Genomic DNA, 15,790 nt, shown 5'->3' with positions numbered 1-15,790 from the left:
TGTATCAATCATAGGGGCACACACATTACTGAAACCTCTAATAAAATTTCTATAAAATCTTGCCAAACCATGAAATCTCTTTACCTCACTTGCATTCCTTGGTGTAGGCCAGTTGAGGATTGCTTCCACCTTTTCTGGATCCATCTTGAGGTTGCCCTTGGAGATGACAAAACCTAGGAACACCAACTCTTCTTTCATGAAGACACATTTATTCAAATTTATCTTCAATTCCTTCTCCCTGAGTTTCTTCAAAACCAACTCCAAGTGTGTTAGATGTTCCTCTTTAGATTTGCTAAAAATCAATATATCATCAAGATATACAACAACAAAATGATTGATGAAAGGTTCCAAAACTTCATTCATGAGTCTCATGAATGTACTAGGGGCATTAGAAAGGCCAAAGGGCATCACCATCCATTCATAAAGTCCCTCATTAGTTTTGAAGGCAGTTTTCCATTCATCTCCTTCCCTTATTCTGATTTGGTGGTAATCGCTTTTCAAATCAATCTTGGAATAGTACCTTGCCCCTCCTAGGTGATCCATCAAATCCTCCACCCTAGGCATTGGGAACCTATATCTGATGGTTATCTTGTTTATGGCTCTTGATTCCGTACACAACCTCCATGTACCCTCCTTTTTGGGTGCCAACAAAGCAGGGACTGCACAAGGGCTGATGCTCTTTCTTATGAACCCTTTTCAAGAAACTCCTCAACTTGTCTTGCTAATTCCTTGTTTTGTTCTGGTGTCAACCTATAGGTAGGCTTATTAGGCAATGTAGAACCTGGAATAAAGTCAATACAATGACTTACCTCTCTAAATGGTGGCAAGGTATTAGTAGCAGGGTCTGAAATAACTTCCTTGTATCTATCCAAAAGCTGCCCCACTTCCTTGGGTTTCACATTCCTTATTCCTAATCTGCCTTCCTCCTTTTTATCCTCTTGTCTTGGCTTTACTACAATGGCAAAGCATGGGGTGTTCTTCACCTTGAGAGTCTTCAAAAACTTCTTCTCCCCAACCATCATTACACTAGATGCATGTTGGGTCTCCTTTCCATCTTCTAGCAATGGTGTCATAGTGTACTCCTTCCCATTTTTGGTGATGATGTAGACATTGTTCCTCCCATCATGCTTGGAATTGACATCATACTGCCATGGCCTACCTAACAACAAATGACAAGCATCCATATCTACAACATCACAAACAATTTTGTCCTTGTACTCCCCAATTTGAAATTCAACATTAACTTGTTCATTAACAACAACTTGCTGCTCCTTACTTAACCACGAAACTTTGTAAGGGTTAGGATGAGGTGACCTCTTCAATCCAAGCTTATTTACCATCTCTATTGATGCAATATTATCAGTTGAACCGGAATCAACAATTACCTTACACACTTTACCTTTTACCTTGCACAAGGTCTTAAATAAGGTCTTCCTTTGGGGAGGCTCTTGTTCTGCAACTGTCTTCAGCAGGGTTCTATTGAACATTAAAGATTCCCCTTGCTCTGGATCAGCATTCCCTCTTGCTCCTTGGTCACTTTGTGCATCCTCTTCTTGAGCCAAGTGGAATCTTCTATCTCCTTCTTGACTGTTGCTGCCCCCTTTCTCTGGACACCTAGAGGATCTATGCCCTGTTTGATTGCAGGCAAAACACCTTCCAGTGAATACCCCTGGAGTCCTTCCTCCAAATCTTCCTCTCCCATTAGGTCTCCTACCTCTAAATCCTCCTCTAGGATTGGATTCTCCATCTGATTTTTCTTGACTGCTGCTAGGTTCACCTTGAGATCTATTAGATGAACCTCTGCCCCCAAATCTTCCTCCACCTCTGTTATTTCCTCCTCTCCCTCTTCCATGGGAATCACTTCGCCTCTTGAGTTTCTCCTCAATCTTGAGGGCCATTTGATAACATTGGTGGATGGTCTTAGGATTGAACAAAACTAGTTCATCCTTGATGGAGTACTTGAGCCCATTCAAGTATCTTGCCAACTTTTGCTTTTCACTTTTAGGAACTTGAGCCCTTAGAGTGAGTTTATGAAACTCCTCTGTATATGCTCCTACATCCAAGTCCTTTTGCCTGATACTTTGCAACTTTTGATGCATTAGGACCTCATAGTCCTCTGGTACAAACTGTTTCTTGATCTCTGATTTCATTCTCTTCCACGTGGCTATGGGTGCCTTCTCTTCCTCTATTCTCTCATTTTGAAGAAAATTCCACCAACTAAGGGCAGATCCTTTCATCTTAGACTTAGCCACCTTTATCTTTTGGTTTTCTGGCACATTATCACATTCAAAGTGATTTTCAAGTGCTTCAATCCACTCCATGCATTCTTTTGGATTCAACTTACCACTGAACATAGGTAGGTCTGATCTTTGATCCTTTCTTCCTACCCTTTCTAGGGCCTCCAACATGGCTCTTTGATCTGCAGGCATTTCATCTCTAACCTGCCTAGGCTCTCTAACTTCACTCCTTTCTTCTTCTCCTTTAGAGTCTTCCATGACTCCTCTAGCCATCTTGCCCTTCAATTTTTCCAATTCTCTTTTCATGCTTCTATTTTCTTCCCTTACTGCTCTACTTTCTGCCATTTGTTCTTTGACCAACTTGGCCAATTCCACATTTTTGATCCTAAGAGGTATCTCCCTCTCTCCTTCCTCATTATCTGACATCTTTCCTCTCTAATCAGGCTCTTAGTGGCTCTGATACCACTCTGATGCAGAGTATGCAGCAAAAGCACCAACTCTTCTTCCAACTCCGATCAGCACCTTAACTTGCTTCCAACCTCCAAACAGCAACTAGGCCTTCTTCCAAGGTTAATGACTGACCCAATGGCTTCTAACATTGGTAGACTCTACCTCAAAGTGGACTCCACTTCACAAGCCCAACCCTCAAACCTAGGGTTCACAAACAACTTGGGACAATCACACCTATTACGGATTCCCTAACACCAAATAGGCTTAAAATAGAAAATATTTCTTAGATTGGGTTAGAACTCCATTCCCATGATATAAATGGTTCTTACTAACTCAAAACAACACGAAAAACCCCCACTTTGAAGTTTCTCAACACCCAACACTGAAAATTACAAATTGTTACCAGCACTTTTATTAGAACAATTCCTAGTTTCAATGGTAAAACTCCCAAAAAATACAAAGAACCATACAATATTTTCACATCACCAAACACCCTTCAACTACTCCTATGAGATTCCAAAAGATCAATTTCCAACTCTACTCCAGCATCAAGTTATGCCCGCTTTGTGTCACAGTCCTAAATGGCCAGTTTAGGCTGGGTTACAAGGAAAGCATAAATAAATGGGTTCAAAGACTTGGTTCAACCCCTTGGATCTCTTCTACACCTTTTATTTGTCCTTCTACACCCTTCACTTGGGTCAAATCAATCAACTTGGGAGCGTGATCCTTCGTTTTCCTTCAAAACTAGACTAGACATAAGACTATGTTCAGCCTAGGGCTTGCTGGTAAAAATAGGTGCCCAACTCCTACAGCCCTGAAACTCTTCCATATTTAATTCACCTCTCCTAACTTGCATTCCACAAAGCAGCATTGAAATCCCACGGTGGGTTTGCAAGTTAGGAGGCCATCTTGTTGAAACCCTCAATGTGCAGCAATTTCAGACCTACCTCTACTAAAACAGGTATAACTTTTAACCCAGAATAGATAAAAACTTCAAACCAATTGCATTCGAATGCTGACTCAGTCCTCTTTTCAAAAATATAAGATTTGTACCACTAAAAATCCGTACAGTCCGTACGGAATTGAAAAAACAGAGAAAATTGCAGAATTTCTGAGTTTTATTCACCAAATGCTGTCCACCCGTCCGTACCATGGCCTTCCCCACGTGTGGAGACCTTAAATAAGTGTCTTCCAACATTTATAACTTCCCTTTGGATGGTTGGAAGACCATACAACTTCCTTTTTTAAGTTTGACAACAAATTTGCAAAAATTGCTCTTTAGCAACTTTTTGCATTTTGCAACTTTTTGCACCTTTGCATTTTTTTTACACACCTTCAATTCAAATGTGTCCTAATGACTCAAATCCACCTAAAACATCCTAAAAATACTAAAATACTCAAGAATTCATAAATAATGACTCCTTGGTTACAAATGGTCACTTGGCTTATAACCACACCAATGTGCCATTGTACCTTACAATTGAGTCTTCATTACAAATATGGACCAAACTTCATTCCTAACAACTCTAACGTACTAAACACCTTGAATTCATGCCTAAGAGCCTTAGGTGCCCTACACCACTCTTCTACTTCCTTATCAAACATTCTAACTATATGCTAGAAAAAATTGGATAAAATCTATACTTAGGAATTGAAATCAATAAATTTTATGCATTGAAAACTCTACAACTACTTGGATTTTCTCTTTGCAAATGGTAAATTGTAACTAATTAACAAAATGTCTCTATAATTCCCTATACAACATCAAGGTTCCTTTTGTATTTTCAACATGATTGAGCCTTAAAATCAATTTTCTCTATCACCTCAAGGGAGCATCACCATTACTATATAGCATTACATTTGTTGTACATTAATCAAATCTCACTGGTCAAGAATTGCTTGTCATTTCTAGCTTAGAAAAGTAAAAACATATCTTTAGATCAAAACTAGGGTTTATGATCTTATGATCACCTAGAAGTCAAACATTTCATAACATCTTAGATGGGGAAGAAATGCTATATGATCTTATGATCCTTTGAAATCAAACCCTTGTCGCACTATCATAAGCTCTAAGAAGATCTTTTGCAATCTCATGATACACTAGTTATTATGACATCAGAGCTTACCTTTAAAATCTTTATGATCTTATGAAAGGTGGCTTACACTTACTAGCGTAGCATCTTATCTTACTTTTCTTCAACTCACAATCCTACAATCATAGTTTAGTAGACCATTTCAAAACTTTAGCAATCATCCATCTCACCCCCATGATGATTTAAGAAATTTTTACCTTTATGATCTCCCAAAACACTACCTATCATAGCATCGTAGCATTTTATTGTAGCCCTTGAGATAAACACTATTTGTTTTAATATCAAAGAATGAGATCTATCATATTTCTATAAAACTTATACAAAGGCATCTTTATCTCTACCAGCCTGACATGGCATCTACCTTTTATGCATTGTAGTTTTGACTAATCAATATAGAACACATGTCATTTCTCTAACACTGAACTACCACATTGCTTTTTCATTTCTTACCTTATGATCTTATGATCATCTATTTATTGGGGCATCAAGCCTTATACATTTTTCTCTTACAATCCTATAATCATAAGCATATTGTATCTTCATAAATCCTTTTGAAATTCTCTACAATGCCTCGAGCTCCCCTTTGTCATAGGATCATAACTCTTCACATCATTCTTGCACTAACATCACCTTGTGATCTTATGATAACCATTTCATTGTATTGCCGTGAGTCTTCATTTCTTCTCTTACAATCCCATGATGACCTTTTTGTTATGACATCGGTACTATGATCTTAGAAACTCTTTAATCCAATAGTTAAGATGATGTGACATAAATGTAATCATAAGATCATATCTTCTTCACAATTGTAATGCTAGGACCACACATTATATCTTAAGATTAGGGAACTTAAATCACCACCCTATAATCCTCTACAGGCCTCCATACTATAACATCAGAAAATAGAAAATGTGAGTTCACAACTAGATGCCTAAGTGATGCAGGAGCATCCAGAGGTATAAGGGCAATCCTGTGTCACCCAAAAAAAAAATGTGTACTTAGACTTAGTTTTTGTTTCATGTGTTTTCATTTCTGGATACCCATTTGGGTCAAATAAATGTGTCAACTCTCACAGTTCCACTATCAGTGTTCTAGGATAGAGTATTTGAATACCTTGGGATATGTCTAAATGCCAAAAAAATAGGAGTATGTAATTGAGCCAGAATTTTGGTGAACTAGGAGGTGTAAATTGGCCAGATGAACATAATTGCAATTTAGAGCATTCCAGGAAAAGAATCAGGTCAAAAGGCCCAATGGTTTGAAAGTTATCACAATTTTTTCCATTTTTGGAGACCTCCTAAGAATGCTTCAAAGTTAGGTTAGGGGCATTAAATGAACTCAAAAAGGGCCAAAAATGGGGGATTATTGAAGCTCATCCATAGGGCTATAGAGTTCTTTGAGAGCTTTTCAAAAATGTAAATGGTTTGTCAATCGGAGCTACGGTTCAAAAGTTATGCCTCCCAAAAGTTCGGTTACCATTTTTGGATTCTTCTAGATTTGCACCAACTTCTAACATGGCTTCTAGAGCCTTCTACTTGGTTGGTGGATGCCTACTAGCACTTTCTAGAATGTACTCCTAGTTCTTAACCCTCTGGGGTCTATTTAAGGACATTTTTTTGCATTGTAAAAGGAAGTTCGGAGTGGAAATTGAGAGGAGGTACCGAAAGGAGAAATTATCTCCAGTTTTGTGCTATTGTAAGCCCTTAGGGCATGTTTTGAAATCTATTTTCTTTGTACTGAATGTACTAGCTTATTTTCATAGTTAATACAATTTCCCTTTTCCTATTGTGTCCATTCTGTGCTTGGGTTGTGTCCCCATCAAGTGGTACCAAAGCTGGTTTTCCTGAGTGTGTAGACAGAGCACCGATTGTGAGGCAGTTTGCACTAGGACTGTGTGGTTGTGGGTTTGAGTTAAGAAGATGCCTCCATGAAGAGAGTGTGGTGGAAGGGCTGGAGCTGTTAATCTTGAAGAGGTTAGAGCCCTCCAAAGGTAGGTACAAGCATTGCAGGAGGAGCTCCGTAGAGGAACAAATGTTGCCGTAGGTGACGACAGTGAGGATGACAATGAAGAAGAAGAAATTGGACTAGAAGGGGAATTTGATGGGGAAGTTTTGAATCAGGTAGAGGAAAGGCTTTTTAGGGCCATTACTAAATTTGGGAAAAGACCTACAATTGATGTGGCTATATTTTTTGGAAATCTAAAACCAGATGAGTTGATTGACTGGATCAATGAACTGGAAGAATACTTTGAGTATGAGGATATTAGGGACCCAGATAGGGTTAAGTTTGCAAAGGCCAAACTGAAAGGCCATGCCAACATCTAGTGGCAAGAGGTTCAATTGGAAAGAAATAGAAGAGGAAAGGAGAAGATCACAAGGTGGGATCGCATGGTGGACAAATTAAAGAAGCAGTTCATTCCTGTGGACTACAAGCTTGATTTGTTTAAGAAGATGCATGGGCTAAAGCAAGTAGGAAGATTAGTCCAAGAATATACATAGGAGTTTTATCGACTTTTGATTAGAGCAGGGCATGAAAAAGCAAATAAGGAGAAGGTTACTCATTATATCAGTGGGTTACGACCTAGCATCTAGGAGGAATTAAGTCTGGTAAGAATGACCAGCATTGAAGAGGCATACCAATTTTCCCTACGAGTTGAAGAGAAGTTGAATAAGAGGTTTGAAGGGAGACAAAGAGGGCATGGTCAAGGAGGAAGGGGAAGTGGTAGGTCATCTGGAGGTTGAAATGAAACCCAAAAGAAAAATGAAGATGTGGGTACTAGCAGGAACCAGAGGAATGAGGGTTTCAACCACTCCCATGATCAAGACTTTGGAAATCAGAGAGGAAGAGGTAGTGCATGTGGAAAAGGAAGAGGAGGCTTTCATGGTACCTATTTTCATTGCAATGAAGAATTTCATCATGCCTTTGAATGCCCTCAACGACAAGGAAGGATAGATAGGAGAGCTGAGGGTCAAGCTAGGGTTGCTCATGTGGATGAGGATGCACAGTCATCACATTTAGAGGATGCAGAAAGAGGAGAGACCTTGGTAAATGAAAGGGTCCTATTAAGTGGTGAGATTGAACCAAGAAAAAGGAGGAGTTTGTTTTGTACCAGGTGCAAATGTGAGGAAAAATGTTGTGATGTGATCATTGATGGTGGTAGCACTGACAACTTGGTGTCAGAGGAGATGGTCTCTAAGCTGAAGCTCAAGAGGGAGAAACATCCCCAGCCCTATAAGATTGCTTGGGTGAAAGATGATCATAAGGTCCTGGTAAGTGAACAATGTCTCGTGAAATTCAAAATTGTGAGTTACCATGATGAAGTTCTCTATGATGTTATTCCAATGGATGTTTACCATCTATTGTTGGGTAGACCATGGCAGTTTGATAGACATGCAGTACATGATGGTCATGCAAACACATACTCTCTAACAAAGGATGGAGTTCACCACAAACTGAAGCCCATGAAAAAGGAAGGTGAAAAGTTATGTAGCAGTGCTAGGATTTGTCTTGTTGATGGAAGAAAGTTTTTAGATGGAATGAAACATCAGCATATGTGCTATGCTTTGATTCCTAGGAAAGATAAAGAAGGTAGTAGTGAAATACCACTTGAAGTTTTAGATTTACTAGGTGAGTTTTGAGATATTATCTCTGATAATGTTCCAGAAGGATTGCCACCAGTAAGGCAAATCAATCATTAGATAGATCTAATTCCAGGAGCTAGTTTGCCTAACAAGGCTGCTCACAGGATGACTCCTACTGAAATAGAGGAGCTAAATAGACAGGTTCAGGAGCTATTGAGGAAGGGCTTGATTCGGGAGAGCCTAAGTCCATGTGCAGTACCTGCAGTATTGGACCCAAAGAAGGATGGAAAGTGGAGGATGTGTACAGACTCTCAAGCTATAAATAGGATAACCATCAAATATTGGTTTCCTTTGCCAAGAATGAATGATCTTATGGACTTCTTGAGTGGAGCTCAGTACTTCACAAAGATAGATCTCAAGAATGGTTATCACCAGATATAGATTCGAGAAGGAGATGAGTGTAAAATGGCCTTCAAGACCAAGGAGGGTCTTTATGAGTGGTTATTCATGCCCTTTGGATTGAAAAACACCCCAAGCACCTTCATGCGGCTTATGAATGAGGTACTTAAGAAGTTCTTGGGAAAAAAATTTATTGTCTATTTGGATGATATTTTAATTTTCAGTAAGACTTTGGAAGAACATTTATTGTATATTCATAGTGTCCTTGAAAGGTTAAGGGAAGAGAAACTGTTAATTAATTTGAAAAAGTGTATCTTTGCAAAAAGGAGTTAGTCTATTTGGGGTTTGTTATATCACCTACAGGTCTCAAAATGGATCCAAAGAAGGTAAAAGCCATCCTGGAATGGCCTACTCCAAGGTCTGCTACTGAAGTAAGATCATTTCATGGTCTGGTTAGTTTTTACAGGAAGTTTATTAAGAATTTTAGTGGCATATGTGCACCCCTAACTAACACAATAAGAGGGGATAGAAAAGAGTTCAAATGGATTGAAGCAGCCGTGAGAAGTTTTGAATTGTTGAAGAAGAAGGTGACAGAACAACCTATGTTGGCACTTCCAGATTTTAGAAAGGTGTTCCAGGTGGATTGTGATGCTAGTGGCAGTGCTATTGGGCCTGTATTGAGCCAAGAAGGTAAGCCTATTGCATATTTTAGTGAAAAATTGAATGATGCAAAGAAGAAGTATTCTGTTTATGATCAAGAGTTCTATGCAATAGTTCAAGCCTTAAAGAAATGGATGCATTATTTATTTCCTAAGGAATTTGTTTTGTATAGTTATCACTAGGCATTACAATACCTAAAGAGCCAAGGTAAATTGAATCAGAGGCATATGAAGTGGGTAGATTTCTTGCAGAGCTATACATTTGTGTTGAAACATAGAAGTGGAAAATCTAACAGGGTTGCAGATGCACTAAGCAGGAGACAGTTGTTGCTTACAGTAATGCAGGTTGAAGTAGTTGGGTTTGATGAACTCAAGAATCTATACCCTAAAGATACTAATTTTGCTGAAGCATGGAAAGCTTGTAAAGAGCCTATTGTTGTAGATAGAACTAGGTGGTTAGACTATCTGATTGAAGATGGTATGTTATTCAAGGGCAACCAATTGTGCATTCCAAGGAGTTCCATGAGAGAAAATCTGATTAAAGAGAAACACAGTGGAGGGATGGCAAGACATTTTGGTCAAGATAAGACCATTTCCATTCTTAGAGAACATTATTTTTGGCCTCAGATTTCACAAGATGTGAAGAAGTTTGTACAGAGTTGCCAAGGTTGTCAAGTTGCCAAGGGATTTAGCCACAATACTAGACTATATCAGCCATTGCCCATTCCATCAAAGCCATGGGAGGACATAAGTATGGATTTTGTTCTTGGATTGCCGAGGACACCAAGGGGTAATGACTTAGTATTTTTGGTGGTTGATAGGTTCTCCAAAATGGCACATTTCATTCCATGCCACAAAACTCATGATGCTATCCATATTGCAGACTTGTTTTTCAGAGAAGTGGTAAGACTACATGGTCTTCCAAGGTGTATAGTTTCTAACAGAGACACTAAATTTGTGGGGTATTTCTGGAGAACATTGTGGAAAAAGTTGAGAACAGACTTGAAATTCAGTTCCACACATCACCCACAGACTGATGGCCAAATAGAAGTGGTAAACAAAAGTTTGGCCAATTTGTTGAGATGTTTAGTTGGGGATAAGCCCAAGGGGTGAGATTTGATTCTACCACAAGCTGAGTTTTCTTACAATAACTCTATAAATAGGAGTATTGGTAGATCACCATTCCACATTGTATATGGAAGTAGCCCAAGGACTACGCCAAAATTGAGGAAGATAGAGCAAGGGGAAAGGACAAGTGTTGAAGCTGAAGAATTTGCTGAACATATCAAGCGTCTACATGAGGAGGTTCAAGCACACATTACCAAGACAAATCAAGAGTATAAAGCTAGGGCTGATCAAAGGATAAGACATAAGGAATTCCAAGTAGGGGATCTACTCATGGTACACTTACGAAAAGAAATATTTCCAACCGGTACTTACAACAAGCTGAAAATGAAGAAATTTGGCCCCTGCAAAATTTTGAAGAAACATGACTTAGGAAATGCATATGAGGTGGAGTTTCCAGATGGTATTCACATTTCTCCTATTTTCAACATTGCAGACTTAACAGAGTATCATGATGATGGTGCAGATGAGGAACTGATGTTAGTGCCATTTCCAATTCTTGCTTCTAAGAAGGAGGAGATAGAAGACATTCTAGATCATCGTGTGGGTAGGAGCACCAAAAATAGGCAGTATGAAGAGTATTTAAGTGGAAAGGATGGCCAATAGAGGACTCAACCTGGATTTCAACAGCTGAGGTTTCCCATTTGGGATTTCCTCTATCATTCATAAAGTGACAGGGTCACTTTTCAATCTACCCTGGGTGTCTGATACAGGAGAATCCAGAGATATAAATGCAATCCTATGTCACCCAAAAAAAAGTGTACTTAGACTTAGTTTTTGTTTCATGTGTTTTCATTTCTGGATACCCATTTGGGTCAAATAAAGGTTCCAACTCTCACAGTTCCACTATCAGTGTTCTAGGATAGAGTATTTGAACACCTTGGGATACGTGTAAATGTCAAAAAAATAGGAGTATGTAATTGAGACAGAATTTTGGTGAACTAGGAGATGTAAATTGGCTAGATGAATGTAATTGCAATTTAGAGCATTCCAGAAAAAGAATCAAGTCAAAAGGCCCCATGGTTTGAAAGTTATCGCAGTTTTTTCAGTTTTTGGAGACCTCCTAAGAATGCTTCAAAGTCAGGTTAGGGGCATTAAATGACCTCAAAAAGGGCCAAAAAATGGGGGATGAGAAAATCTCATCCATAGGGCTATAGAGCGCTTCAAGAGCTTTCCGAAAATGTAAACGGTTTGTCAATCGGAGCTACGGTTCAAAAGTTATGCCTCCCAAAAGTTTGGTTACCATTTTTGGATTCTTCAAGATTTGCACCAACTTCTAACGCAGCTTCTGGAGCCTTCTACTTGGTCAGTGGATGCCTACTAGCACTTTCTAGAATGTACTCCTAGTCCTTAACCCTCTGAGGTCTATTTAAGGACATTTTTGGCATTGTAAAAGGCAGTTTAGAGTGGAAATTGAGAGGAGGTACCAAAAGGAGAAATTATCTCTAGTTTTGTGCTATTGTAAGCCCTTAGGGCATGTTTTGAAGTCTATTTTCTTTATACTAAATGTACTAGCTTATTTTCATAGTTAATACAATTTCCCTTTTCCTGTTGTGTCCATTCTGTGCTTGGGTTGTGTCCCCATCACTAAGCCATGATCATAAGATCAGAACTCTATGATTTGGAAGTGTTGATCTCGGATTGGTTTTGATAAGTGAGTGTCAACACACTTAAGTTATTTATTAGTTCATGCCAAGCTAGTAGTACATGCTAAGTAAAACATGTATATATTAGACCATGCCAAGTCATAATGAGTGTCAAGCCACTCATGTGCCAAGTCACTCAAGTGCTGAGTAGATTATATATGCCAAGTGACATAAGAGCTAAGTAAATAGTCGATGCCAAGTAATATAGGTTCCAATTCAAAACAAAGAGATTAGTGTATGCTAAGAATCAAAGACTTCATATGCTGAGTAAGATAGTTTTGACATATTTATTTGTAAAGGCACAGACAACTATGTAAACCATTTTTGAGCTAACTTAAGATTAAATTTCAATATTTTGGAGATAAGGACAAATCTCAAGTTTGATTCCCTATGCAATTATAAACAACCAATCATAAAATGGGAAGGATTAAGTGGTAAAATGGATGAATCTTAGCTATAGATTCATGCCTAACCCTAAGTCACTAAGTCTTCTTAAGGAGGACAAACCCTAAACTCTTCGTAGAGGAAAAATAGAGATAGAGAGAAGAAAGCATGTGAGTAAGGAATTGAAGGAAGTTTGCATGCACAAATAGAGCATTCATGGTGGCTTAGAAGTTATGAAGTGAAACTACATTGAAAAATTAGTTAGAGTAGAATAGAGGAAAGGAAGAGGATACAAAAAGGAGACATCTAATCGAGAAGGATCAAGAAGAAATCAATTTACAGGTGATTTCTTATCAAGCAAGCAAGTGCTAACTTTATGATCAAAGCTAAGACATTCTAACAAGTTATTTTAGTCAAAATATCTTAATAGAGTAGTCCTAAAAGGCTATATGAAATCCTCTAACAAGGTGAGACCTAATAGCCTTTGCAAGCCTTTAATAGGGTAGACCTTTCATAGGTTAGATCATGTTTCATGGTAAAAATATTGTAACCTTCATTGGATACACTTTATTACTACAGTAATGAAGATTTGTGAGTGTCATTCCCACCCCAATTTTACCTTCTCATTTGAGGGTTTTTGGGTAATCATATCTGGTGTCATATCTAGATGATTGCTTATGTGCTTACACTATTTAGATGTACATTCTTTACATGTTATTTTAGTTTACTCATTGAATATATGAGATGGATGTATGGTGAATGTTTTATGGGTCAAAGTTTAAATAATTGATTCACCCTCCCTCTCAAAGTTTACCTATCCTATTGTGATTTAAATAGTTGGTATTAGAGCATTATTCTCTAAAAGAGAAACTTTGCAACTTTGAGGAAACAATATTCAAATGGAAGTCTACAATTTGGGTAAAACTATTGGAAATTAGGAAATTGAAATACAACTCATTCCACATCAACTAGGTGAAGCAAGAGAAGAACTAAAGAAATCTTTAAAGAGAAGGAAGGAAATTTCTATTGAAAAGAATGAAACACAATATGAAGAGATAGACAATACTAAGCTATTTATAGATGGAGATTCCAATGAATTTGATGTAGCAATTGTAGATCTAATAAAAAAGAATAGACCCCAAGCTGAGAAAATCTAAAATATCAAGTTAGAGCAAGAATCAAAAGCTATACTACTATGTGAGGTGACTAAACAAAATAAGAAATCCATAGAAGACAAAGCCATGATTGAAGAGGACAAAAGAATTATGGCCAGTAGATTGGAAGAGAAGTCAATAGAACTAACTAATATTTCCAATATGAAATTGGATACTCTAAGTCAAATGATGAATGCCAACTATGAATTGAATGTCAAGGACATTGAAGTTGTAGAATGAACAATTTCATAATGACCTAAAGAGAGAAAAGAAATTTGCTAAAAGTTTCAACAAGCCAAATGAAGCCATCTAATACTTTGAGCAACAATGAGATCCCATAGATCCAATAATGATATATCTAGACTAGGATACAAAAGCATTGAAGTAGGAGAATCATCAAAAAGTGTAGAAGAAAAGAACAAAAAAGGCAAGACCTCCAAACCTACTTTTCATAATTGTGGTAAGAAAGGACATACTGCTAATGTGTGTAGGAGCAAGACTATAAATTAGATGTCAATACTAAAAGCATGGTTTACTACCATAAGTGCAACAAGCAAGGTCATTAGGAACAAGATGAAAACCTAAGACCATACAAACACAAAGATTTGAAGGATATTACTACAACTGTCAGAACTATGGGCATAGAGGTTTTGAATGTAGATCCAAACCCATGTGGTCATCAAATAGGCAAACAAAGATAAGGAACAATGGAAACTCTTGTAACTAGGATTATAATACAAGATATAGCTATCATTATTGTCAATAACATGGACATGTTACTGAGAATTGTATTAGGACACACTTTAGAGGTAGCTACTAAAGGTGGTTGAGCCAAACCACATGTTTTAGTTGTTTGAAGACTAGTCACATTATTTGGGATTGTCTAACTAGGTCAAAAGCAAAAAGTTCTAAATTTCATAAAGACAAAGGCAAGGTAGATGTTGAACACATCATAGATGAGATGAAAAATACATGGAAAAAGAAAGATCATTGCAGTGCATCAAATCAAGAGGGGATCACTTCACCCAATGGGTCAAGTGATCACTCCTCATCAAGCTAGGCAATCAAGAGGTATGTGGGATTGATACTCAAAGGTTATATCATACATCAATTCCAAAATGACTTAGCATTGAAAAGATTACATTAGCATGAAAAAAGATGTAAAATGTTGTTAGAAATCTAAGATGAATTTTTAATTTTTTCATGTTGTTGCCAAGCATGAAATATTTCCTATGTGTGTCGAGTGAAATGTTGGAAGATGTCAAGCTTATAGACTAGCTAGTTGATGCTGAGCTTACAACTATGTAAGTACTCAACATTAATTGTAGGGTTTTCAAATGGTATTTGATCAATTTTAGCTCATTTTTCATCATTTCAAATTTGAGAAAGAGCAAGCAGAGTAGAAGGTGATCAGGAAATCCATTCCAAGTAGTTGTAGAAGATTTAAGCAATGATTCTTCACCATTTCATCAAATTTCACAAGGTATTTATCAAGAGCCAAGCTATGTAGTTTAAATTTCATAAACACTAGTTTTACATCATGACATCTAGCTTGAAGAATGTAGAGAAGAAGGAAGTTTTGAATGTTCAGTCAGTAAGTAATGAGGTCAAACAACCCATTTTCAAAGCTATTTCTAATATTACATACAAGAAAGACCCTTCTGGTGCATTGTCAATGATTCCATTGAATGTGATTATGTCACAAGATGTAAGAAAATGATAAAACTCTAAGATAGGAAGCTTATAATAAACTCTTTAATAATGGTTTTTTGAAGGAAGAGTTCAAAATTATTAAGAAGAAGGGGTTAAAATAAGCCCTAGATTTTCTGAATGTATTCAAGATAAAGTGGACTAGGATAGTGCTTAGCCGAACTCATGACATTTTATTATGGCTTGACAATGGACCTATCAAAATTAATAAGAAAATAATCCATGGGGTTACTAGTTACCCAACCCTAGATCAACCTAAGATACTAAGAAGTGATTCAAAGAAAGTGATTGAGAAGAATATTGGAGTTGTCTAGAACAAGAGAGGCATGAACATTGATAAAATTACTAATCC

This window comes from Cupressus sempervirens, chromosome 3, assembly GCF_028749045.1.
Source record: "Cupressus sempervirens isolate cs-2001-9-10 chromosome 3, ASM2874904v1, whole genome shotgun sequence".
Lineage (NCBI taxonomy): Eukaryota > Viridiplantae > Streptophyta > Pinopsida > Cupressales > Cupressaceae > Cupressus > Cupressus sempervirens.
The sequence above is the reverse complement of the archived record's forward strand: the minus strand, read 5'-3'. Positions refer to the sequence as shown.